This window comes from Eretmochelys imbricata, chromosome 6 (assembly GCF_965152235.1).
Source record: "Eretmochelys imbricata isolate rEreImb1 chromosome 6, rEreImb1.hap1, whole genome shotgun sequence".
Taxonomy (NCBI): domain Eukaryota; kingdom Metazoa; phylum Chordata; order Testudines; family Cheloniidae; genus Eretmochelys; species Eretmochelys imbricata.
In genome coordinates this window covers 3,912,114-3,938,805 of record NC_135577.1, presented here as the reverse complement: position 1 = coordinate 3,938,805, position 26,692 = coordinate 3,912,114, and the positions used below count along the sequence as shown (strand labels likewise).

General features: G+C 43.6%; 1 pseudogene; it reads right to left on the bottom strand.

Moving 5' to 3' along the window:
- Window positions 1–19,252: 19,252 nt before the first annotated feature.
- Window positions 19,253–26,212, bottom strand: LOC144265956 (up-regulator of cell proliferation pseudogene; annotated as a pseudogene).
- Between the last annotated feature and the right edge of the window lie 480 nt (window positions 26,213–26,692).

The following is a 26,692-nucleotide window of genomic DNA, read 5'->3' as shown; positions in this document are numbered from 1 at the left end:
GGGTGCGGGCTAGTTAAAAACCCCACCCTCCTTGCTAAAGTGGTAATAAAACAAGGCTTGTACCCATAAAAAGGAACGGTTCCGCAAAAAAAGCAAAATCGGGCCCAAGCAAGCAACACAACATTTTTTTTTAAAAGTTAAAAACTTTAAAAGCATAGCTAATTAAAAGCATCAAAAATTTAAATCCCTAAAACAATTAATTAACTTAGATTTTACTATTTTAAGTGTCATTTTAAAAAATGAGTAATTTTAAAAAACTAAAGTTAACTCTATAATTGATAAAAAAATTAAGTAGTTAAATTTTACAAAATGCTGGGAAAAAAAAGAAATTCTTGGTTTCTTTGCAGCCAGTCGAAAAAAAAAAAAAAGGGGGGCCCTTTTCCAAAAAAAGGTCTGCAAATAAATCCAGGCAAAAAAATGATTTAATTAAAATCATTTGGCCATAAACATTTTAGTCAAATGAGCTAAAAATACATAACGGGTTTTATTAAAACCTAACTGCCCCAAGAAAAAAACAGGGGCTTAAAATGGGTCCAAGCAGCCGTAAAATTTGCAGAACACTGCCAGGCATTAATAAAATGTGTTAGGTCTCTGTATTCACAGGTAAGACAAGTCCCGCTCCAAGAAACCTCAACCAACCTGCCATTGGTTAAAAAACAGGTAACTGGCTCTACGTACAGGTCCATCAACACAAAACTGCTCTGGCCCCACGCTAAAAAGGCCCTTAGCAAGTCCTGCTAACTACCAACACTGCTGTAAAGTGCCAAGAGCTCACTGCCTGAACCCATGCTTCTTTCTGCAAAAAAAGCCCCTCGGCCTCAAAATAACTCCACTTCAACTACTAATCAGCCGATCCCTCCTTCTGGTATTGCTTTTCCTCCTTCTGGACAGCAAAACAAACAAACAAACAAACAAACAAACTGAAGTGCTAGTAACCACTCACTTGTCCAGTAATGAAATTACCACACAGCCAGCATCTGCTAAAAAAACCCGAACCAGTGCAGGGTAACGTGCTGGTCACTTCTCCCCTACATGGTACTAAACCACAACTGCTTCAAACAAAAAAAACCCGCTCTCTCTGCTAAAACTACCAACGTCCAAAAATTCCTAACCACAAAAAATATTAAAAACTAACCCTGGTAAAAAAACAAAAAATTATATACTGGCCAAAAAAGCCTTGTAAAACCCATCCTTAACAAAGTGATATTAATTAAATGTGGGGCTTTATTCCACAGGCTGCGCCCTATGTTTTTTAAATAAGTATCTTCAGCATGTATTGTCCTTTCTGATTGGCTGTTAAATAACAAATACCAGAAACGCCTTGTTGCCACTGCCCCCGCCATTTTCTCCACTATACTTTCCCCCCGTAACACATCCAAGTACAGACAATACAATATAGTCTAATAACACCCAATAGCCAAGGCCTTCCCACTTTAGTAATTTATTTAAATATTGTTTTAAAATATTTTTAACGTTCAAAATATCCCATATAAGCAAACAATGAAGTAATACAAACCAGTCAGAAAAAGTAAAGGTATATCACATGACTACAAATAAGCCTAAAAAATCTAAAATGTAAATTAGTGGGTTTTATAATGGGGTTAATATAATGGCCATTCCAGGGGGTCTGTAGTATATATATATAAAAAATGGGTCCTTATTGTTTTTGGTGACCCAATTAATAAATAATCAAATTCATATTTAAAAAAGGTGTGTTCTGCCACCAAAAAATTACCTGTACTAAAACAGTCCCAGTAATTAATAACCTACTCTGTACCGTATTGCAATATACCCCTTCCTATGCTATTCATGTCAATGCTTCTTAAAGGTACATAAAAAATTTTAAACAAATGTGGTACCGTATTTATTAAAAAAAAAGTTTTAAAATACTAATTAACAATAATTAATGTTACATTAAAAATTGTAAAATTTGCTTGGCCCTATCTCGTTTCACGTCAATTTTATATATCCAAACTGCTCCAAGGGGGCTGCTGTTCTGTTGGCACAACAAAGGCCCTGGGTCTCCTCTAGAAAAAGGAAATCTGGTAAAACACCTATAAAATGGTGCCAGGAGTGCAGCAGCAATTTAAAACATTTCAAGGCCAACAGCATAATAAAAAATTAAAACAGCTAAAAAAGGCCACTGGTCTTATTACTAAAGGACAGTTAACCCAGGTACAGGCTAAAGTTGGTAAATTACATGTTATCTCCACCCTTAGTTCAAGGACCCAAAAGCGGTTAACAAAAATGGTATTAAATATCACAAAGGCCAAAAAAAAAAAAAAATGCAGTAAAAATGGCATGTTCAAACATGCAGCATTTCCCAGATAACCAGCTAACGGCCATTCAAAGTAACCTTAAGCATCAGGCTTGGTCCACTGCCCTTACTAGTGCTTCAAAAGTGCCATCTGATCTGTGCCCGTAAAAACAAACTTAAATGTTTTCAGGGTAAAGTTTCAGGCACTCTCAGTGCTCCTTCCAAGCCTACGGGCCGGTTAAAGGGGTGTGGGCTCCCACATACCAAATCATGCCAGGTCCATAAAAAAAATGCAGGTAAAGTTAAATAATTCACCGTAATATTTAGAAAATTAAACCACCTTGTATGCCTAGCCAATTTGTTGTCAGTGCTCCGAAAATAACACCTAATGTTTAAATAAAAATAAAAAATTAATAAACACTTTGGCCTTTAAAGCCCCCACAGCTTCAGTGCGTACAAAAGCTAAAGCCCAAAAAAGTCGTCACTGTTTATAACAATGGTTGTTAAAAAGGTAGCAAACAGAAAACGACCCGAACAAAACACCTAATTTCAAAGTTAGTAACAGCCATGTCAATGTTGAGGCCACCACTTTGTAAAATATACATTTTAATCTCATCACTGCTGCCAACAATTCCATTATTGGCCTACAAATAAAGTCCTACAATTAAATCTTAGGTTTCAAATACCTTTGAATTAAACTACCTTCATACCAAACCAATTCCAAAACCTACACTCACTCCTACCAAAGGTTCAAAAAATCTCTAAATTACAAGGTCAAATTTATGTACTTCAAGTTATATTGTATTTATGTACTTCATTGATGTACATATATATTTATGTACTTCAAAGTATATTATATCATACTTCAAATTATATATTCAATTAAAAACCATGCATTCCACAGTTTATAAAGTGTCTATCATAATGTAATGTGTTATGTAACTAAGGCTATAAATCAACCCCAGCAGATTGTTACAATAAAAACAGTAATGTTTATACTGTTTTCATGAGTTTAAAAAATATTGTTGTAAAAAATTTAATAAGAAAAATACCTTTCATGTTCAAACAGTATGCTTTGTTGTTATATCCAGTCACAGTTGATAAGGCTAACCATTTAATCTAAAATCAAAAATACAAAATCTAATAAAAATAAAAAATTTAAAATGGTAGTTGTGCTAAAAATGCAGAAAAGGCTGGGGGGGGGGGAGTGTAAAAACAAAATTAAAAAACATTAAATGTCGGCCTCTCAGTTGATTTAAAAACAAAGCAACAGTCAGGCTAACGCAGAACCATAATAACGCAAAATTTGTAAAGGCAGACCTGGTAAAGCGTATAAAAAACTGCAAGCAAAGCTGTTTAACCTTGCCTTAAAATAAAAATAAAATGTAATTGTTAGCAAAAAATTTTAAAAACAAATAAAATATCAAAAAAGTATAAACAAGGACACCGTCTATATAATCAAAGGGTATAAATACTGCTTTATATTGTTTATACTTTAAAAAACTACTAAGGCAAAGGTATTCTTCATCCATTGTATTTCTTCCCTTGCAATTGCTTAAAAATAAACTCTTTTTGGCTTGTTGCATTCAAACTAATATATTTTCTTCCACAGTACTAAACCACAATTACTCCAAAACAAACAAACAAACAAAGCTGCTCACTCTGCTAAAACCGCCAAAGTCCAAAAATTCCTAACTACAAAGAACATTAAAAACTGGCCCTGGTAAACAAGGCGTAGCGTTATACACTGGCAAAAAAAACCCTTGTAAAATCCATGCTTAATAGTGTGGTATTAATTGGGTTTGGGGGTTTATTCCAAGGCTGCGCCCTGTGTTTTTCAATAAGTACCTTCAGCATGTATTGCCCTCCCTACTTCGCTTTCAAATAACAAATACCAAAGGTGCCTTGTTGCCACTGCCCCCGCCATTCCCTCCATGATACTTCTACCCCCGTAACACATCCAAATACAAACAACACCAGATATTCTAATAAAACCCAATGGCCAAGGCCTTCACATTTTAATAATGTAATTAAATATTGTTTAAAAAATTAGGTTTAAGGTTCAAAATATCCTATCTAAGAAAACAATTAAATAAAAAACAAACTAGTCCATAAAAAGAAAAGTATACAATATCACTACAAATAAGCCTCAAAAATCTAAAATTAAAATTAGTGGATTTTATAGCGGGGTTAATATAAAAGCCATCTTAGGGGTCTATAATATGTCATAAAAAAGGTCCTTATTGGTTTTGGTTGCCCAATTAGTAAATAATCAAATTCATATTTAAAAAAGGGTGTGTTCTGCCACCAAAAATTTACCTGTACTAAAATAGTCCCAGTAATTAATAACCTAATCTGTACCATATTGCAAAATACCCCTCCTATGCTATTCATGTCAATGCTTCTTAAAAGTATTTTAAATTATATAAACAACAAATGTGATATGGTACTTTACTAAAAGAAATGTGTTAAAGTAATAGTAATTAATGCTATATTAAAAACTATAAAATTTACTCTTCCCCTATTTAGCTTTCAGGTCACGTATATCTATCCCAGCTGCTCCAAAAAAGCTGCAATTCGGTGAGCAGAGCAAAGCGCCCGTGTCTCCTCTAAAAAAATATTTGGTCAAACACCTGTCAAGTGGGGCCAATAGTGCAGCAGCAATTGAAAACATTTATAAAAGCCAACAACATAATAAAAAATCAGGCAGCTAAAAAAGGCCACTCGTCTTATGACTGAAGCACAGTTAACCCAAGCTGAAATGGGTAAATTACATGTTATCTCTGCCCTTAGGTTAATAACCCAAAAGCTGTTAATAAAAATGGTTTTAAATATCACTAAGGCAAAAAAAATTGCAGTAAAATCTGGCATGTTCCAAATTTCTTTAATAACCAGCTAACGGCCATTCACAGTGACCTTAAGCACCAGGCCTGGCCCACTGCCCTTACTAGTGCTTCCAAAGTGCCATCTGATCTGTGGCCGTAAAAACAAACTTAAACGTTTTCAGGGTAAAGTTGCAGGCACTCGCAGTGCTCCTGCCAAGCCTACGGGCCGGTGAAAGGGGTGTGGGCTCCCACATACCAAATCCTGCCGGGTCCGTAAAAACAATGCATTCAACATGAAACAATTCACGGTAATATTAAAAAAATTAATTCCCCCCAATTTGTTGTCAGTGCTCCAAAAATAACACCCAATGTTTACATAAAAATAAAAAAACAACAAACATTTTTGGCCTTTAAAGCCCCCACAGCCTCAGTGCATACAAAAGCTAAAGCCAAAAAAAAATTTGTCACTGTTTCTAACAGCGTTTGTTAAAAAAGTAGAAAACAAAAACCGACCCTAACAAAACACCTGCTCTTCCAAGCTAGTTACAGCTGTGTAAACGTTAAGGTCACCATTTGCAAAACATACATTTTAATTTCACCATTGCTGCAAAAAATCCTTATCTATTGGCCTGCAAATAAAATCCTATAATTAAATCTTAGGCTTCAAATACCCTTTCATTAAACCACCTTAATACCCGACCAATTCCAAAACCTACACTCACTCCTACCAAAGGTTCAAAAAATCTCTAAATTACAAGGCCAAATCTATGTGCTTCAAAATATATATCAAATTAAAAAACTTTGCCTTTCATACCATCTATAAAGCATTTATCTTATGGACTAATTATAATATATTGTGCTATGTAACTAAGGCTACAAAATAACTCCAGCATATTATTACACTAAACACATTAATGTGTGTATTGTTTTTGTTTAATTTAAAAATGTTATTGTTGTTATAAAAAACAGAATAACAAAACTACTTTTCATGTTCATACTAATTATGCATTATAGTTACATCCAACCAAAAGTTATGGGGCCGATCCTTTTAATCTAATATCAAAAATACAAGGTCTAATAAAAATAAAAGTTTAAAAATAAAAGTCAGGCTAACTCTAACCCCTAAGAACTCAAAACTTCTAAAGTCAAAACTGGTGTAAGCGTACAAAAATTGCAAAGCAAAAACCTTGCCTTAAAAGAACAATAAAATGTAATTGTAGCAAAAACATGTTAAAAACAAATAAAATATAAAAAATGTATAGACAAAGCAGAGCTTTATGTAATAAAAAGGTATAAATACTTGCTTTACATTGTTTATACTTTAAAAATTTGCATAAAAACAGACACCCTGTCCAAACGGCTGTCTTCCTTCTTGCAATTGCCTAAAAATAAAACCGTCTCTAACTTGTTGCATGCAAACTAAAAGTAAGAACTTGTCTTCTTCCACAGTATCCATTTGTTCTTGTGTCCACATTGGTACTGAGCTTAAAGAATTCCTCTCCCTCCATGGTATTTATCCCACCGATGTATTTACAGAGAGCAATCAAATGTTCCCTCAGCCTTCTTTTGGTTAGGCTAAAGCAGCCAAGCTCCTTGAGTCTCCTTTCATAAGACAGGTTTTCCATTTCTCAGATCATCCTAGTAGCTCTTCTCTGTACCTGTTCCTGTATCCTTCTTAAACATGGGAGATCAGAACTGCACACAGCCTTCCAGATGAGGTCTCACCAGTGCCTTGTAGAACGGTACTAACACCTCCTTATCTCTACTGGAAATACCTCGCCTGATGCATGCCAAAACCGCATTAGCTTTCTTCACGGCCATATCACATTGGTGGCCCATAGTCATCCTGCCGTCAACCAATCCTCCAAGGTCCTTCTCCTCCTCTGTTACTTCCAATTGATGCATCTCCAGCTTATAACTAAAATTTTTGTTATTAATCCCTAAATGCATGACCTTACACTTCTCACTATTAATTTTCATCTTGTGACTATTACTCCAGTTTACAAGGTCATTCAGGTCCTCCTGTATGATATCCCGGTCCTTCTCTGAATTGGCAATACCTCCCAGCTTTGTGTCATACACAAACATTATTAGTCTACACACACTTTTTGTGCCGAGGTCAGTAATAAAAAGACTAAATAAGATTGGTCCCAAAACCGATCCCTGTGGAACTCCACTGGTAACCTCCCTCCAGCCTGACAGTTCACCTTTCAGTAGGACCCTCTGTAATAATTAGTATTCTTGAACTAATGATTCCCCATCTGGCACCATAACAAACGCCTTACTGAAATCTAGCTAAATTAGATCCACTGTGTTTCCTTTGTCTAAAAAATCTGTTACTGTCTCAAGGAAGGCGATCAGGTTGGTCTGGCACGATCTACCTTTTGTAAAACCATGTTGTATTTTGTCCCATTTACCATTGACCTCAATGTCCTTAACTACTTTCTCCTTCAAAATTTTTTCCATACTACAGATGTCAAACTAACAGGCCTGTAGTTACCCGGATCACTTGTTTTCCTTTCTTAAAAATAGGAACTATGTTAGCAATTCTCCAGTCAGGTGGTACAACCCCTGCGTTTACAAATTCATTAAAAATTCTTGCTAATGGACTTGCAATTTCATGTGCCAATTCCTTTAATATTCTTGGATGAAGATTATCTGGGCCCCCCATTTAGTCCCATTCAGCTGTACAAGTTTGGCTTCTACCTCGGATATGGTAATCTCTACCTCCATAGCCTCATTCCCATTTGTCATGCTACCATTACCCTAAGATCCTCATTAGCCTCATTAAAGACAAAGGCAAAGTATTTGTTTAGACATTGGGCCATGCCTAGATATTCTATGATTCTATTATTCTATGATTATCCTTAACTTCCACTCAGTCCTCAGTGTTTAACTGTCCCACTTCTTCTTTCTTTGTTTTCTTCTTATTTATATGGCTATAGAACCTTTTACTATTTGTTTTAATTCCCTTTGCAAGCTCCAACTCTACATGGCTTGTAGCCTTTCTCACTTTATCCCGACATGTTCTAACCTCAATAAGGTAGCTTTCCTTGCTGATCCCTCCCATCTTCCACTCCCTGTATACTTTCTGATTTGTCTTAATCACCTCTCTGAGATGCTTGCTCATGCAACTTGGTCTACAAGTCCTGCCTATGAATTTTTTCCCCTTTCTTGGGATGCAGGCTTCTGACACCTTCTGCAACTTTGACTTGCAGGAATCCCAGGCCTCCTCTGCCTTTAGATCCATAAGTTCTTCAGTCCAATCCACTTCCCTAACTAATGTCCTTAATTTTTTTAAAGTTAGCCCTTTTGAAATCAAAAACCCTACTCACAGATCTATTTTTTGTTATCCTTCCCTTCAGGTTAAGGTGAATTAGCTCATGATCACTGGAACCAAGGGTGTCCCCTACAACCATTTCTTCTAGGAGGTTCTCACAACTTATCAAAACCAAATCTAAAATGACATCCCCAGTTGTTGGTTCAGCAACTACTTGATGAAGGAATTCATCAGCTATCACATCTATTAAAATCTGAGCCCTATTCTTATTACTAGCACTTGTCCTCCAGTCTATATCTGGGAAGTTAAAGTCTCCCATGAGCGCACAGTTCCCATGAGTATTTACTTCATTAAAAACATTAAAGAGGGCTCTATCCATAGTGTGGAAGAAAACATGAGGTTTTCATTGTGTCCTCCACCGCTTGGGTCACCACCACTGCTGCCTCTGTGTCTGTCTTTGCCTTCTCACCTCAGTCCTTCTCCTTCAGCAGAACTTCCCCTCAACCTCCCCTGTCTCCGGCTCTGTTGGCTGGCTCCTCTGCCGCTGCCGCCACCTACACTCCTTCCGGCCAGATGAGGGATTTCAAAACGTTCTGAAGAGTGCGCAGAAATGGGTAGAGGAGCTTCACACTGAAGCTATTTCCCCACCCATTCAAGAATACAAGAGTCACCGAAGAAGACAACATTTTGTATATGAGGCACGGGAGAATCTCATAAGAGACCCCAAACAACAATTCAAAGCTGAATTCTTTAACCGGGTGCTAGACTGTGCGATACAATCAGTTGCAGAACGTTTCATGCAGCTCAAGGATCACAGCAGCATATTTGGGATGTTGTAGGATGTTCCCAAACTCCTCACTGTACCTGAAGAAGACCTAAACCAGCAATGCAGTGCACTAGAGACCATGTTGACACATGACGACATGTGCGATATTAATGCAAGTGATATAGGTGATGAACTGAAAACCCTTTTCAGATACATTCAACAGGATCAACTCCAAAGGCTGTTCTGTAATATACGTGCACAAATAAGATGACCACCCTCTTTCCAAATTATTTTGTTGCTCTGTGCATACTTCTAACACTTCCTGTAACAGCTGCCAGTGGAGAACACAGCTTCTCCAAGCTGAAATTAGTAAAAACACATCTACGCTCCACAATGACCCAGGAGAGGCTAGTCGGCCTTGCAACCATCTCAATAGAGTATGAGTTGGCCCAGACTGTGGACCTTCAGAAAGCAGAAGCAGTTCAAATCTCTGCAACCAAGAAGGCACGGAAGCACCACTTTGATTATTCAAACATCAAAATGCCAGTGTTAACTTTCAAATGCCTGAACAGCAAATGTAACTTTTCTTGTCTGCGTAGTAAAGTGTACTGAGAATTTTTGAACAAGGCATTTAAAGTTGTTAGTTCTCCTTTATTGGGGTAGGTAGCAGAGCAGTACCATGGGCGGAGTAGAACAGAAAGAAGGCAGAATTGAGACCTTTCAAAGCTTTGGCCCAAGCAAGGGGGCATGGGGGTGTCATTTGAGCTCCCCGCCTGATAGGGTGACCAGACAGCAAATGTGAAAAATCAGGAGAGGGGGTGGGGGGTAATAGGAGCCCATATAAGAAAAAGACCCCAAAGTTGGCACTGGCCCTATCAAGTTGGGACATCTGGTCACCCTAATGCCTGAGGTGCCAAAATGTTGTGGGCCGGCCCTGGCAGCAGGTGCAGTGTATTGAATAAAACAAACACATACAAAACAGGATGTGACTGAAGAGAATTAGTCATTAAATAACTTATTTCTCTTCTGTTTATCTTGATGGAGGTATTAAATCAGGAATCACAGACTCTGCGAGCCCCAAAGCTGTGGGAGAAAGGTGGCATAAATCCCGAGTTGTAATCAGACTTTCAACAAACCAGAGAGCCGGAGGAGACAGACCTTCCCCAAGACAATGTCCTCTTATCGCCCTTTGTTCTGTAGTGGCAGTGAACATGGTTAGAAGAGATTGGCACTGCCAGGTGTGAATGGGGCTTGTGAGTGTGAAGTATTTTCATTGTATTCTGCAGATAATATTGCTCAGATTCAAAAGGAGATGCCGAGTTAACTCGAGCTACACCTTATGCGTTGCCCTAACTCGACTCCTGTCCACACAGAAAAACCCTTAAGATGTGCTGCTAATAACTCAAGTGGCTGGCCCCTCGGGGCACAGGCTAAAGCCTAAGTTAGCACAACTCACCAGCTAACATGATCTTTCTGTACTATGGATGCAAGCTAGCTGCACTTGAGTGCTTCTAATTCTCCAATGTTTTCCCACTCTTCCCCCTGTGTCCCAAGAAAGGACAGACAAGTTCTCCCACCATCCACTGGGAAAGAATCCATAGAGTGGCTCAGCTCACTGCTGTGCAAAGAGCCTTGGGATGAGCTCCTAAAAGTCTCAGTGCCCCACCTGAGTGAGTGCAGTGCCAGTCTGGACACAGCAGGACCTTTGTTTATTCACAGAGTGGCTCTTCTCATGTGAGAGAGGCTGACTCAAGCCCAGTAACTGAGTGTAGAAAACTCAAGTTAACTCTACAGTGAAGACAAAGCCTCAGCTCTTTCGGCTGACAGGGATCTATTCTACCACAGTGGTTCTCAACTGGGGGGGTCTGTGGCCCTGGGGGGGGGTGTCACAAGAATAAATAGAGACTGGGAGTGGCTAAGTCATTATGCAAGGTAGCCTATTTCCCCTTGTTTTTTCCTACCCACCCCCCCGACGTTCTGGTTAAACTTGGATTTAAACTTGGAGAGCGGTCAGTTTGGATGAGCTATTGCCAGCAGGAGAGTGAGTTTGTGTGTGTGTGTGTGTCCCCGGGAAAACAAAAAAGGGGGGGGTGAGAAAGCCTGGATTTGTGCTGGACATGGCCCACCTTGATTACCCTGCACATTGTAGGGAGAGTGGTCACTTTGGATGAGCTATTACCAGCAGGAGAGTGAGTTTGTGTGTGTATGGGGGTGGGGGGGGGGTGAGAAAACCTGGATTTGTGCTGGAAATGGCCCACCTCGATTATCATGCACATTGTAGGGAGAGTGGTCACTTTGGATGGGCTATTGCCAGCAGGAGAGTGAGTTTGTGTGTTGGGGGGTGGAGGGTGAGAAAACCTGGATTTGTGCTGGAAATGGCCCAACTTGATGATCACTTTAGATAAGCTATTACCAGCAGGACAGTGGGGTGGGAGGAGGTATTGTTTCATGATCTCTGTGTGTATATAATGTCTGCTGCAGTTTCCACGGTATGCATCCGATGAAGTGAGCTGTAGCTCACGAAAGCTCATGCTCAAATAAATTGGTTAGTCTCTAAGGTGCCACAAGTCCTCCTTTTGTTTCTCCCTACACATTTACTGTAATAACTCTAACTTCCCTTTTAACTAGAAATCCCCCTGCATTCAGCTTCCCTCAGTGCTGTTACAGCCTCTCCCATCCCAGCAGTTACCGAGCTGTGCCCCATTGTGCCTGGGCACCCCAGCAGGAGCCACCGAGGTTCAGGGCTCCCTGGAGCCTTTTTACTGCCCCAGCGCCCCCATCCCCTGTGCTGAGCTGCTCGGAGAGTGCAAACCTTTCTTCTAGACTGGATGGATGTTCTTCAAACTGTTATTAACATGAGAGCTCAGTGAACTGAGGGTGTGTCTGTGTCTCTCCAGCCTCTCGCTCTCCAATACAGAGGACTGTATGTTTCTGTGCGTGTCTCCTCTCAGTTCGGAGAGCTTCCTTCACATTCCCAGGCCAGGCCATGTCGGTAGCAGTCAGAGGGACGGGGGTCAATGGCAGCAGGAGGGGACGGCTCTCTTTCACTGAATGAGAATGTGGGAGGCTTGCAACCCATGAAACAAAGAGCTAAAAATAATGAGGTGTTTTATGAAAGGGGCCCCCACTGTTACCCCAGCATTATGACTGAGACTGGGGTATGAATGAAGCCCAGTTTGTCCTCCCTTAAAGGGGGGATCCCAAGCGTGTGACAAATGCTCCAGACCTCTCCCCTGGAGCCCCACAGAGGGGGAGCTGCAGTGACTGGGGCCTCTTGTACCCAGCTCTTGCCCCACCCTGCGCAGCACCAGCACCAGCACCAGAGCCTCCCGCTTCCCCTGCTTGACCCTGCAGCCCGGGCTCCCAGCACAGCCACAGCCATGCCCAGGGGTCTGCAAGCCCTGAGGAGCCCTTTATAGCCCCCCCCCGGCACCCAGGCCAGCCCCCGATTGGCTGCTCCATTATCCTCTGTGCAAATTAGCTCCTACCCCCGAGGCTAATGAGGGCCCAGGTGGCTGTAACGGGGGAGGGGAGCTTGGCATGTCCTGGGGTGACAGTTAAACCGACACAGCAGAGTCACCCTGTGGAGCTGGGGGTCACTAGGGAAGGGAGGGGACAATTCAGGGGGGCTGCGGTGCAGGAGGGGCTGCAGGGGTCAGGAGGTGGGTTCAGGGGAGCAGACGGGGTTGGGGGTTCATACGGGCTCATTAGGGGGACTGAGGAGGGGGCCAGGATGGGGGAGGGGCAGAGTCCAGGCATGGGGTAGATTTGGGGGGCAGAGTTGAGGGGATTGTTGAGGGGGGGAAGTTCAGGGGCAGTTTACAGGGGTCAGTGTTGGGGAGGGGGAGAAGTTCAGGCTGACCCCCTCCCTCCCCAAGGCAGGGCTGTGGGGCACAAACTGACTTTATTAGCCAGCAAGGACTTTCTCCTCCTCCCAGCCCCATGCGGTTTGGGGCTGGGGGCACAGAGGTTGGAGCAGGGGAGGGGTGTTATCAAGCAAAGGGCGGGGGGTTGTTTGCTTCAGGGCAGGGAGCAGAATGGGGCGGGTGCCGTTCAAAGGGCAAGCGAAGGAGATGGAAGCAGGAGGCGGCAGGTGGCAATTCAGGGGGCATGAGGGGCAGGAGGGGGAAAAGGCTTTTGCGGGGGGATTGAAGGGCAGCAGGTGCAGGGCGAGGCAGGGTGTCAGGAGGCGGATTTAGGGGAGCAGAGAGGATTTGGGGGGGTTAGTAGAAGACCCATGGGGAGATTTGTGGGGGGAGGGTGTGGGAAAGGTCAGATTACAGAAACTGTTGCTGCTTCCCCCTGCCCCCCCCAAATCAGCCCAGCTGGGCCCCTCTGCCCTGGGGTGGGGAACTCACAGGATGAGGCTGCTTGCACTGCAGCCCCAGCCCCTGCTAGGGTGCCCAGATAGCAAGTTTCAAAAATCAGGACAGAGTGTGTGGGGGGGGTAATAGGCACCTATACAAGAAAAAGCCCTGAATATCGGGACATCTGGTCACCCTTGCCCCTGCAGCGTCCCTGCCCCAGGAGACCTGTTGCCCCATTGCCCCCAGGCCGAACTGTGGGAAGGGAGACCTGAGCCACCCAAAGGAGGGAGGCCGGAGAGCCTCAGTGCAGCAGCAGGAGGGGAGAAGAGCCCAGTGCTGGGAGCAGCGGAGAGACAGAGCCCATATGTGAGGTGTAAGAACTGGATGGGGAGAGGTGGGAATTAATGATCACCTGGAGAGTGGGAGGCCCTGAGTGGCAACACTAGGATTGGTCGTGTTCTGTGTGTTTATTATTGACCTGGAATAATGGACTAAAAACTTGAGATAGGAAAACTTGCCCGGGCCACTGAATTCTTTTGTTTGGGTGGATTGTGAGGAATTTCAAAAAGAGCTTGATAATGTCAGGCAGCATTCAATGTGTCTGTGCAAGGTGCTGCCTTTCAAGAAGGCTGACTTAAGAAAATTCAGGGAGTTGGTAGGTAAGATCCCTGGGTAGCAAGTCTACAGGGAAAAACAGTTCAAGAGTTGGCAGTTTTTCAGAGACATTATTATGTGCCTGTAGCAAGGCGAAGGCTCACCGGCACAGCGCCTCCTGCTGGTCATCTTGGAAGTTAGCTCTTCAGCACTGGGAGCCCCCTCTGCAGGCTGGTGTCTTGCCTGCCTTAGGGTCCCCATATCCCTCCTGGACCTCGGTGCCCTTTTACCTTGGGGTGCTGCCCCCTACCTGTACCCCCACACTCTGGGTCTCCCCTCCCAGGGGAACCCCCAACCCTCTAAACCCACCTTGCCTCAGTGGCTACTGCCAGTCATCATCTAGCCCCTGCTCACTGGAGCAGACTGGAGTCTGTAATGGCTACTCATCATTGGCAAGGGGGTAGGACCTGCTGCCTTTGCCTATCCCCAGGCTGCCCCTCTGCCTCCCCAGTACCTTTCTTAGTCCTTCAACAGGGCCTCAGCCTGGGGATTTACCAGGCTGCTGCTCCCCAGCTCCCTTTGCCCTTCCCCAGCACTGCTCCACATCAGATACATTGCTCCCAGGCAGCTAGCCCTTCTCCCTCCAGGACTAGAGTGACACTCCTCTCACTTCTGGCCCCAAGCCCTCTTTTCAGGGCCAGCTGGACCCTGATTGAGCTGGCCACAGCTGTGGCTGCTTCCCGAATCAGCCTAGCCCAGCCACAGTCCTCTCCAGGGATGCTTTTAACCCCTGTTTTACTGGAGTGGGGCCTGTTTTACTGGAGTGGTCTAAAATACATTAGAAGCAAGAGGAAGATCAAGGACAGGGTAGGCCCATTACTCAATGAAGAGGGAAAAAACAATAACAGAAAATGTGGAAGTGGCAGAGGTGCTTAATGACTTCTTTGTTTCAGTGTTCAAGAAGAGGGTTAGTGGTAATTGGACATCTAGCATACTGAATGCCAGTGAAAATGAGGTGAGATCCGAGGATAAAATAGGAAAAGAACAAGTAAAAAATTATTTAGACCAATTAGATGTCTTCAGGTCACCAGGGCCTGATGAAATGAATCCGAGAATACTCAAGAAGCTGACTGAGGAGATATCTGAGCCATTAGTGATTATCTTTGAAAAGTCATGGAAAACGGGAGAGATTCCAGAAGACTGGAAATGGGCATCTATAAAAAGGGAAATAAGGACAACCTGGGGAAATACAGACCAGTCAGCTTAACTTCTGTACCTGGAAAGATAATGGAGCAAATAATTAAGCTCTAAATTTGCAAACATCTGGAAGATAATAAGGTGATAAGTAATAGTCAGCGTGGATTTGTCAAGAACAAATCGTGTCAAACCAACCTGATAGCTTTCTTTGACAGGGTAACGAGCCTTGTGGATGGGGAGAAGCAGTAGATGTGGTATATGTTGACGGTAGTAAGGCTTTTGATGCAGTCTCACCTGACCTTCTCATAAACAAACTAGGGAAAGACAACTTAGATGGAGCTACTATAAGATGCGTGCAAAACTGGTGGAAAACCATTCCCAGAGAGTAGCTATCAATGGCTAACTTCCTGTCAGGGTGGTTAAACACTGAAATAAATTGCCTGAGGGGTTCTGGAATCTCCATCAGTGGAGATTTTTAAGAGTAGGTTAGACAAACACCTGTCCGGGATGATCTAGATAATGCTTAGTCATGTCATGAGTGCAGGGGACTGGATTAGATCAGTGGTTCTCAACCGGGGGTCAGTGAGCCCTTTCCGGGGGGCCGTGGAGCCCCACGGCTGAAACCTGGAGCCCCAGTGCTGAAGCCTGGGGGCCCCCCCTTCCTCCTAAGTCAGGAGCAGTGCGTGTCTGAAGCCAGTGGGCCCCCTGCCCTAGTTAGGAGCAGCGCGGGGCTGAAGCCCACGGTGCCCTTCCCATCCCCCCCAAGCAAGGAGTGGCGCAGCGAGAAGCTAGGTGGGGCTGAAGCTGGCAGGGTCCCCACATCCCCTCCAAGCCAGGAGCAACGCTGTGCTTGAGCCGGCAAACCTCCCCTCCCGCACAAGCCAGGAGCAGCAGGGAGGCTGAAGCTGGGAGTCCCAGTGCCTTGCCCCTGAAGCTGGGCATTGCACTGGAAGCCCCCCTGCCTGCATACAGCGCATAGATACCCCCTGCCCGCACCCTGAGGTACCCCCTGCCCATACACAGCCCTTAGCTATCCCCTCCCTGTACCCTGAGCTACTCCCCTCATTTCACACAGCCCCTAACTAACCTCCTGCCCGCACCTGAGCGGTTTTCAAACTTTTTGAACTGAGTCCCCCCTTTCAGTTATATTTTTGGTTGCATCCCCCCAGAGCATAGACAAGCTGGGTGCCCTCCTGAGTGAGTCAGGGGGTGGAGATGGCACATCCTCCCTGGACCCTGCTGTGTGGAGCTGGGATGAGCCCTGCCAGGCCTTCCTTACCCCCCCCCCCACCAAAAAAAAAATAGAAGTAAAACTATGCCTATGCCCAAGTGTGTCCCCCTGGTCTGGAACCCACGCTTCCCCCCGCCGGGCCCTGTTGTTTTTATGGGATGTTTTTATAGGGGCCTCAACAGGAAAAATGTTGAGAACCCCTGGATTTGATGATCTTTCAAGGTCCCTTCCAGTCCTATGAGTCTATGTGGAAAGGGACAATTGAAACCGGGTGACATGGGCAAATCCACTGAGCAGCTGGGCTGAGAGATAAAGTATGTGTGTGTGTATAGTTATCTAATACACACACACACATACACACACAGTATGTGTGTGTGTGTGTGTATAGTTATCTAATTTCTCTTGTAACTGTGGAAAATCCAGTCTTTGGGTTGGGGTTTAACTGCTTCACCTGGGGGTTGCTCCATTGACTCCAGATCTGGCCCTGCCTATCCCACCACAGCGGTTACTAACTTGTGCCGCATTGGGTCTCCACACCCCCCCCCCCCAAGTGAGAGCTCAGGGCTCCATGAAATTTTCTCACTGTTTCAATGAGAAAACAAAGCCCATTTTTCATGAGGTCAGTCATTCTTATCAGCATCAGGCCTCTCAGAAGGGCTAATTTAAATGTTAATGGGTCCTGTATTGCTTGGGATCTTGGGTTTGTACTTTGGAAGCATCACATCTCCTGAAATGTTTGCTGACCTCACCCACTATCCTTCCTCTCAGGGCTAAATAAAACAAAAAGTTTCAAGGCAACATTTCAAAATAAATAAGCCACCACAAAAAAGTCTGTTCCCAAGTTTATTTTGTTTAACTGTAAATGGTTTTCTGTTGCTTCTTATGCGTGATTACATTAAAACAAGAATAATAATTTCTTAATGCACAATAGGGAGAGTAAATGACAGTCATGCTCTAAATATAGCAGTTTAATTGTCTTCAACAGATTCTTATTTGGGGGGGAGAGACTCAGTTTAAACACTCAACATACATGCCAATCATTTATCTGTGTTTACAGCCTATTCTAAAGTAATTACTTCCTACTATGTAATACTCAGGTCCTGAATCTGCCCTTGTCTTGAATAAAGAAAGTTTCACTGATGTAACTTAGGCTATGTCTACACTGTCAGATGTACAGCGCCAGGAGCTGCAGTGCCCCTCAGAGAGCGCTGCAGGGAAAGCGCTGCTTTGTGTTCACACTGCCAGCACAACGGCAGCTCTTGCAACGGCCACAGAGAGCAGTGCATTGTGGTAGCTATCCCAGCATGCAAGTGGCTGCAATATGCTTTTCAAATGGCGTGGTGTTGGGTGGAGTGTGACAGGGAGTGTGTTGTGTGTATGTGGGGGGAGAGAGAGTGGGTTTTGGGGAGGCTGAGAGCATGTCAGCATGCTGTCTTGTAAGTTCAGACAGCAGCAGACTCCCCTCCTCCTGCCTCTCAAGCAGCATTCCACAGTAATGGTTTGCTTTGTCCCGGAGCAGATAAGCATGCCAGCTGTCAGAAACGGAGCTTTGAAAGGACATATCCGCATTCCTACAGCCGATTCCAAACAATGACAAGAGTGGCCACTTGACTTAAGTGGATTAGGGGACCTTTCCGGAGGCCGATCAGAGCGCAGTAATGCAACACCTCGTTCACACTGATGCTGGGGCGTTTCAGCCGAGACGCACCAAGCGTTATGATTCTGGTGGAGGTGGATTAGCAGGGGCACTCCCGCTGCAGAGTCCAGGCGCTCTACGTGCCTTGCCAGTGTGGATGGGTCGTGAGTTAGGGTGCCCGGGGCTCCTTTAATGCACTCTAACTCACAAGAGTAGCCAAGTCCTTAGTGACTTTCAGCTATTAGGCTGGGCAGAAATGCTGTCCTGCCACAAGTAATTGTCAGCTCTTTTGAGCACTTAAAATAACAAAAGGCCCTATCTTCTGAACAGTGGGGAGGAACAGGTTAAACCAGACCAGGGACCCTTAGGGAGAGTTCACTCCTCCTGGCAGAGATACCTCTCCTCACCCCTCTTACTTTCACAGGAGTCAGGCATTCCAGCACCTGGCTTAATGAGTCCTTTCAGCTGAGGGTGACCCTTCATTTGAGACAGGTTAAGCACAGTTCTGCTCCCCTTTACTCATACAATAAATGCAACAACACTGACAACAACATTTCACTACCCCTTCATTCAGTACTAAAGTGATTTGTAACCCAACACAAGCCAATATTGATCACTTTGAGCAACACCTCTATATCTGATGGATATCTAGGCAGAGTAGGTGAGTTCATGTAAATACAATTTGCTCCTAAAGTCTCTCCCGCTCCCAGCTAGCTGTCATGGGAGAACTGATTCGGACTCGGTTTACATAGTTATGTTAGGAAGAAGCTTCTCCTCTAAACATGTTTCTATACAATTTCCATTAGATGGTTTCTTGCACCTCCCACTGAGACATCTTGTAATGGCCACTGTCAGAGACAGGATGGATCACTGGTTTGATCCAGTACTGCAGAGAGGTGGGGTTACCAGGCTAGATGGGCTGTTATTCTGGTTCAGCAAGGACACAGGGATACATGGACTATCAGTTTGCTTTGGTATGGCTGCCCCTGTGCAGCAGCCTTGCACTAACTGGAAGATGTGACCTGCAATTGATTTTTTTTTAGTTTTCAATTTTAAAAAACAGTACAGGCTGTCAGATTTGTTCATATTCCATTTTTTAAAATTAAGGGTTTTGTTTTGTTGAAGTGTATCCTATTTAAAGAGACTCTTGGCATGTCTATTATTTCATGTAAAACGCTTCCTTTCGGCTCTTCAGCACCTGCTCTTTAGTTATATTTTTCTAGTCTCCTGGAAGTTCTGCTGCTTTAGCACCATACGTTCTAGCTAACTGGTCATTGAATGATTTGAAAACAAAGTTCCGGAAATCAGAAGCATCAATATTGGGACCAGGCTGAATGTGCCAGTCTGGGTAGTAATGGCGGTAATCTTTGTTGGGATGAAATTTCCCATCTGCGGCTGCAGTTCAGAATTCACGATTGGAAACCACATCAGAAGAGCATATGGAATGCTCAAGCTTTTGTGAATCACAATCCCTGAAGTTCCCTAACCCTTTGGGTCGATGGACTTATACAAAATGCTCTTTATGGCCAGTGCCTCCTGCTTCATAGGGGGCTTCACAGAACGGACACTGCTTCCCACAGCCAAACACTGGCTTGAAGATCTCATCCTGGGGTTTCACTGACAGGCTGGAGAGTTTGGTCTCAAGTTCCAAATGATTAAACTGGGTTAAGATTTGTTGTTCCAGCTCCAGAAGGAAGATTTCAAGGTTACCAGAAAGCTGCTCAATTTTTGCTGTGTTTTTAAACTGTACTCCAACTAAGCTAGTGCTGGAAATGACCAGGTCCTTCTGCAGCTCTTTGCAAAAGCTATCTAAAAAGGCAGAAACTGTGTTATTGTTTTTATTTATGGAGTTTTTCAGAACTCCCTTGATTTTATTTATTGTTCTGGATAGAATCCCCTTCTCCAAATCGCTCAAACTTGCCTTCCCTCCATAGTGGTCTATCAGACATCTCTGTATTCAGGATTTGACAAACTCTTCATAGTTACTTATGTATTTCACATAGTTGTCAAAGTTCATCTCTTCCAGCAGCTTCTTTAGCAAAAAGAACTGAAAGAAGCTTCGGCTGGCGTATTCAAGGGCCTGTTCACTGCTGAGAAAATTGTCAACTATTTCTAGTCTGAGCCTTTTGTTGACATAACCCACCAGGGCAGGTTTGAGACACTGATCACAGAAATTCCTCACCCTCGTTTGGCTTTCATTCTTTTCCAAATAGAGATCAGTAAATATGGAGAAATAATGAGGTTTCAGCTTCTTCAGACGTTGCTGAGGATCGTTGTCTTTTATAAAATCTTCATGCATCTTCTGACATGCCCAAGCCGCTTCCCCCAAAAAGTGACGCTTCAGGTGAACTTCAAACAAAGGAGTAGTGTGAAGTTTCTCAATCTCCTCCTCTTTTAACCTCTCATTAACCATATGCAGCAGTTCTCCACAATAGGTTTCGTCATAGTCTGTTTTGGATTTAACTTTTTCTTCAATGTATTTCTTGCATTCAGTCATTAAAGATAGAGCAAGCTCTTCAGTTTTACAGTAACATTCCTGTGAGAAGTATTCTACAACTGCTCTGGTCCATTTTAGGTTTAAGTACTCCTTCTTCATTGTGAAAGACTTCATTCTATAATGCAGCAGGCTTTTTGCATGTTGCAGTATCTGTCTGACAGCACCCCCTCTGTGCTTCAGATCCTTTCTCAGGTGGAGATCCATATCTTGAACAACTTGACATTTCTGTAAAGTACAGAGCGTTAACTCTGACAAGGTTTCTCGCCACATCGTTTCAAATTCTTTTTTCAGTTTCTCATGGTCGAGTTTATCTTCTCTGTTTCGGCATTCAGCCAAGAGTCTGGCAACTTCCCCTTCAATTTTCTGCTTGTACCCAGACTGGATAGTGTCTATCTTGTGCTGTCCTCTTCGTATTCGAATTGCTTCCTCACAGTTACTGGTTTTCAAGTTCTCTTTTGAGGCTATTCGTGCTCCTTTTGAAATCTTCTCTGTACTTTTCTATCAGGTTCAAATTTGGAGCTTCACCTTTAAAATACTGTTCTATGTTATTCAAGAGCTTCTGCTCTCCCTGCTGCAGTTTCCCTTGTGCTTCCATTTTTAAGCTGTGAAAGAGATCACCCTCTAGTGTCTCTGGCAGCTGATTCTGGATAAAAGTTTCTTTTTCAGATATCCAGAGATACATCTCCTTGCGAAAACCCCATTCCCATTCAGAATACTTCACAGACAGCAGGTTATAGGCTTCAGCTACAAGGCTGTTTCTAAAGCTAAAGATGAAGTTCTCATGTTTCACTGACTTCCACAGGCTCTTCAACCATACAATAAAATCAGGAATATCCTTTCCAGCTCTTTTCCGTGAACGGTTCTCTATGAATTCAAACAGGTATTTCTTTAGCTGACACACACTCTCACTGTATCCAGTGTTTACGGGAGCCATGGGAGGGACTCCATGCCACAAGCCAGGCATGTACCAATTGTGTTTTTCTGGGTCATACTCCATAATATCAGAAAATGTCATTTCCCTGCTTTGCTTTTCCATCCTTGCTGCAGCTTTGGTCATTTCATTCAGCTGCTCCAGGAGGTGTTTCCTGTCCCTCATATTTTGAACATGAGCAGACACATCACTGACGTTCTGGTGCACAAACTGGCAGTTTGGCTGTTCTCTGTTCTGAGAAATGCATGGACCACAATTTGCAGAACATCCTTCATTTCTGTGGCATTCTCCATGGCCATGTTAACGATGGTGACGTCACTCAGTCCAATCACCAGGGTGGCCAGCTCATTGTCATATTGATAACTGTCTTCCAGTGCTGTTAGTTCAGGGGCCTTCAGACCTTCAGTGTCTATCATCAGGATGAAATCACAGCCAAGCAGCTCCTGAACAGCTTCTGTAACTTTAATGAGCGTCGTGAAGGCTCCTCGCGCACTTCGACCGCTACTCACTGCAAACTGCAGGCCGAACATGGTGTTGAGAAGGATGGATTTCCCAGTGCTCTGCACTCCCAGCACTGTTATAACTACCATTCTGGATCTATCCCCTAGTCTGATATGGAGATGAGTTAGAACCTCTACTACCCAGTTCATGGGGATGTTGGAAGCATCTCCATCGATCAGCTCCACAGGAAACCCTTCCAGCATCAGGTCAGCTGCTATGCATGGGAGATGGGTGAAATGTCTTTGGCTTTCTTCCATTTTCCCTTCTTTAACCATTGAGCATTCAGCTTCATAGAACTGCCCCAACTCACGCATGAAATGCTCCACCCCCAAGGAACTATCAGATATTAATTTATCTAATTCCTCCAGCTGTTTTTGGTCCACTCCTGGAGTTTCACATTTCTCTTTATAGTCCACCCGCATTATAGAAAGATTCGCCCTCGCAATATTATCCAGGCTAAATTTCATCCATTTCAGAAAGTAATGTTTCTCCACTGGCTTCAGCTGTACTATTCCATTGATAAACTTAGTCAAACCATTAGTACGGTCACACTGATTCTGCTGTCCGTGTATCTCTAACCATTTCTGTTTCAGCTCAGATTTATAGTTTTCAGTGGCCATGAGCCCTTGCCTTTTCATTTGGCACATCTTTTTCTCCACTTTAGCCAAGTTTTTCCATAGGTCTCCTTGCAGGCTCAGCATTTCCCTTTTGTATTTTGCCCCATCTCTTATTTCTGCAGTGATTTTTTCAGTATATTTGCTCGCACATTGACATGCCTGACAGACCTCATCCACCAGGATTCCTCGGTCAGGTGCCGTCACAGCCATGGCTTCCAAACTCACTGTCTTCGGAGATGAATTCACTATGGTTCCTATGGTGGACTGCACCTTTTTCACAAATCCTGCATTATTCATGGTACGATCTTTCACCAGTAGCTGTGATTTGCTCAGCTTCAACACTGAGGACAGCTTATTAAGGAATCCCAGAGTTTCTTTGGGTTTCTTATTCTTGCAGTTGAGGATGAAGTAATATTTAGAGCTGGATTCTTTCCGAGATGATATCAGTGCCTATTCTCTTTCACCGATGCTCTCGGTAACTATGAACACTGTGGAGGAGACCTCTGTTAAAAAGCTAAACTGTAGCCAGTGGGACTCAATGTCTCCACGCAGATTTGTAACTGCAATGGGTTCTGAGAAAAGATCAGAATTTTCCGTCCCCCCAGGGAAATACCAAGAAATCTCAACCAGCCCATCTGCGATTTTCCGAAGGAAGTTCCCAGACTCCATGTCCCGCACTGATAAAGAAATCGTGGTGCTGCTGGGAGGGGCTGAGAACCTCATTGAGGAGTTGGGACTTGGAGAAGCTGTAGCTCCCCATCCACACAAAAGAAATGGTTGGCATTGACGTGAGCATCAAGCTCTCCTCTCTGAACCCTCTGCTCTCTGCCAGGGAGTGCGGCCTCCACTTCCGCACAATGTCCCTCATGGCCCACAGTAGTAGGGTGCACTTGGGGGTGTCAAGGGTGAGTAGCAGCAGAGGAAAGGCAAACTGGCAAATGGGCATTTTGGAGAGGATCTCCTGCTGTAGAAAACTGTGAGCAAAGCAGAACAGCACAGAGAACATCAAGAGGTTGCAGAGAAATTTTCATCTCAGTGTCACTAAAACAGAAAGTGCCATCAATATGCAGCTTCTCCTCATAATCACCCATTTCTTCTGCAGGAGCCTTGTGCCCAAGGCTTGTATTTCTGGCCGTCCCATTCAGAGCCATGACCTTCCTCAGGAAATGCCAAGGTAAATCACCTAATGCCTCTGGAATCTTGTTCTTGATGCTTTCTGGGCAGATCTCCAGGACATCCCTCAGCCTGATCTTGATGCTTCTGTGCTTCTCCAGGTTTAATCTGGACAGAACATCTTGAAATGCTTTACTTCTTTCTGCAGAAGGAAGTTAAAACAAACCAAAATTTCAGAGTAGAAAATGGTGACTTTATATACAGTTTACTCATTCCATAGACAGCCTGATGTTTGTAATTTAAAGAAAAGCAGTACCCAGTAAGTAACAGATGACTTATACATCCCGGGTTCAATTCGTCTCTTACTTATATTGATATAACAAAAATGAAGCCAATGGGATTACTTCCATACAAATAAAACATAGTTCTGGCCCACTTTGAACTCCGCTAATGTGAGGTTGGTTTGCATTTTCTGATCCCAATCCTTATCCTCAGTGCAGTGCAAAGTCCACTTTAAAATGGCTTAAGTGGCCAACTGAGAATTTCCTAGAAAATCTTCCTGTATAACCAGATCTATGACATCGCAGCTCACATCTACTGGAGTAGGGGTCATAGACTCAGGACCTTGTCTCTGTGGTGATCCCAGAAGCTGGAATGATCCCTTGGCTGCTCTAAGCTGCTGCTCAGGATCAGACTGGTGCCTGGCAGTCTGAGGATCAGGTGGCTGTGATGGTAGCCTTCACCCCTCACCCTGAGCTGTGCTGGGCATCAATGGCTCATCCGGAGGATTTGACCCTTTATTTCCCTTTCAGCAGTCACTGCAGATTACGCCTTCTGGGAAGACTTATTTTTGATTTTCTTCATATCTTCCTCCATCTCTTTGCTGGGACATGTCTTTTACAGGTGTAGCTAACAGCACTGTGGCTTTGCTTACCTCCAAGCGACTAAATCAGTCCCTTCACTTACGCTACTTCCTCTGTCCTTTTGGGGAGCTGTGAGTACTGTCATTGCTTACAAAGCAAATTTACCCACACTGCAACATAGGGAGCTAATGCTAAGACACCTCCAGACAAGTCCTGGTACGGTAATGTCTCCAGTGCAGTGTTAGGTTATTTGGACCTGAGAAACGATTAATCCATTTATTATGTGTTACAGAGACATTATTAAGGTCACAAGAGCAAACTATTCCACTGCACAGGAAAGATAGGAAGAATGGCAAAAGACCACCCTGGCTTAACCAGGAGATCTTCCACGATCTAAAAATAAAAAAAAGAATCCTACAAAAAGTGGAAACTAGGTCAGATTACAAAGGATGAATACAAACAAACAACACAAGTATGTAGGGGCAAAATTAGAAAGGCCAAGGCACAAAAGGAAATCAAACAAGCTAGAGACATAAAGGGTAACAAGAAAACATTCTACAAATACATTAGAAGCAAGAGGAAGACAAAGGACAGAGTAGGCCCATTACTCAATGAAGACAAAAAAGCAATAACAGAAAATGTGCAGCAAGGGAAGTTTAGATAGGAAATTTTTCCTAATGTCCGAACTGTCAGGTGGTTAAGCACTGGAATAAATTGCCTAGGGAGGTTGTGGAATCTCCATCATTGGAGATTTTTAAGAGCAGGTTAGACAAACACCTGTCTGGGGTGCTCTAGATGGTGCTTGGTCCTGCCATGAGTGCAGGGGACTGGGCTTGATGACCTCTCGAGGTCCCTTCCAGTCCTATGATTCTGTAATGAAGCACCAGCTCTGCTTTAGTTTAGGTTGAGAAGCCCTTTCTACTTAAATGTTATTTCTTCTTAGTGCTGTAAGATCTGTATGCTTACTTGGACTGTCTTGAAATTTGTTGTCTCATGGGGGAACAGGATAGGGTTAGTGACCCAAATTTTGGGGTCATTTGAGCAAGGAGTTCCCTAGACACAGCTCGTCAAAAACACAGCATTTTGCAAAATCAGCCATCTTATAATGGAGGGGATTGTGCACCACAGAGCTCAACATCCCCTACTTGATCTCAGTCACTCAGCATTTATTTCAGCCAGTGTGTGGCACTCACTGCCCATTTGAGGAAGCAATACTGAAAACATCTATTAAAGGAAACCTTTGGCTTTCTAGAACACTGCATGCAAACACTCATGAGCCAAAGAGATTGAAACGTGCATGTGCTGTGAGCCTAGGCAAGAGTCTTTCCAGACAGTCCACTCTCATAGTAGCTGGATGGCTCAAGTACATTTGAGCCCTACTCTACTCCACAGTATTAACAACCTTCCTCAGAATACCATCCTTGCCACCATGGATGTCACTTTCCTATTCACCAATATCCCTCACAATGACAGGATAGCTGCCTGCCCCAAATATTTAAAAGACAATGGACAACCATCAATTATCCATCCCAAACACATAGCCAAACTCATCCAGTTCATCCTCGCTTGTCATAGATTTACCTTCAACAATAAACATTTTGTCCAAAGCATGAGAACAGCCAGGGGTACTAGGATGGCTCCCCAATATGATAACCTCTTTATGGGTCATCCTGAAGAAGAATTTCTGGAGAAGTGCATCATGAAACCAGTGATATACCTGAGAAATTTTCATCCTATGGGAAGACAGCTTAAACTCCCTCAGACTTCCACAACAACTTCAACAACCACCACCCATCCATTAAACTCTCTCTGGAGCTTTCCCACACTAGCATCAACTTCTGGACACCACAATCAGCTTCAGCAATGGAACCCTTCAGACAACCATATACAAGAAACCCATGGATCACCACACCTACCTTCATAGATCTAGTAACCACCCCAACCATACCAAGAAATATGTTATTGACAGCCAGGCACTCAGATACCACAGATTGTGCTCTGAGGAGAAAGTAAGTGATATATACCTTAATGAAGGGATAGCCTATTTTTGTCAAGGTCCAAATTTCTTGGTCAAGGT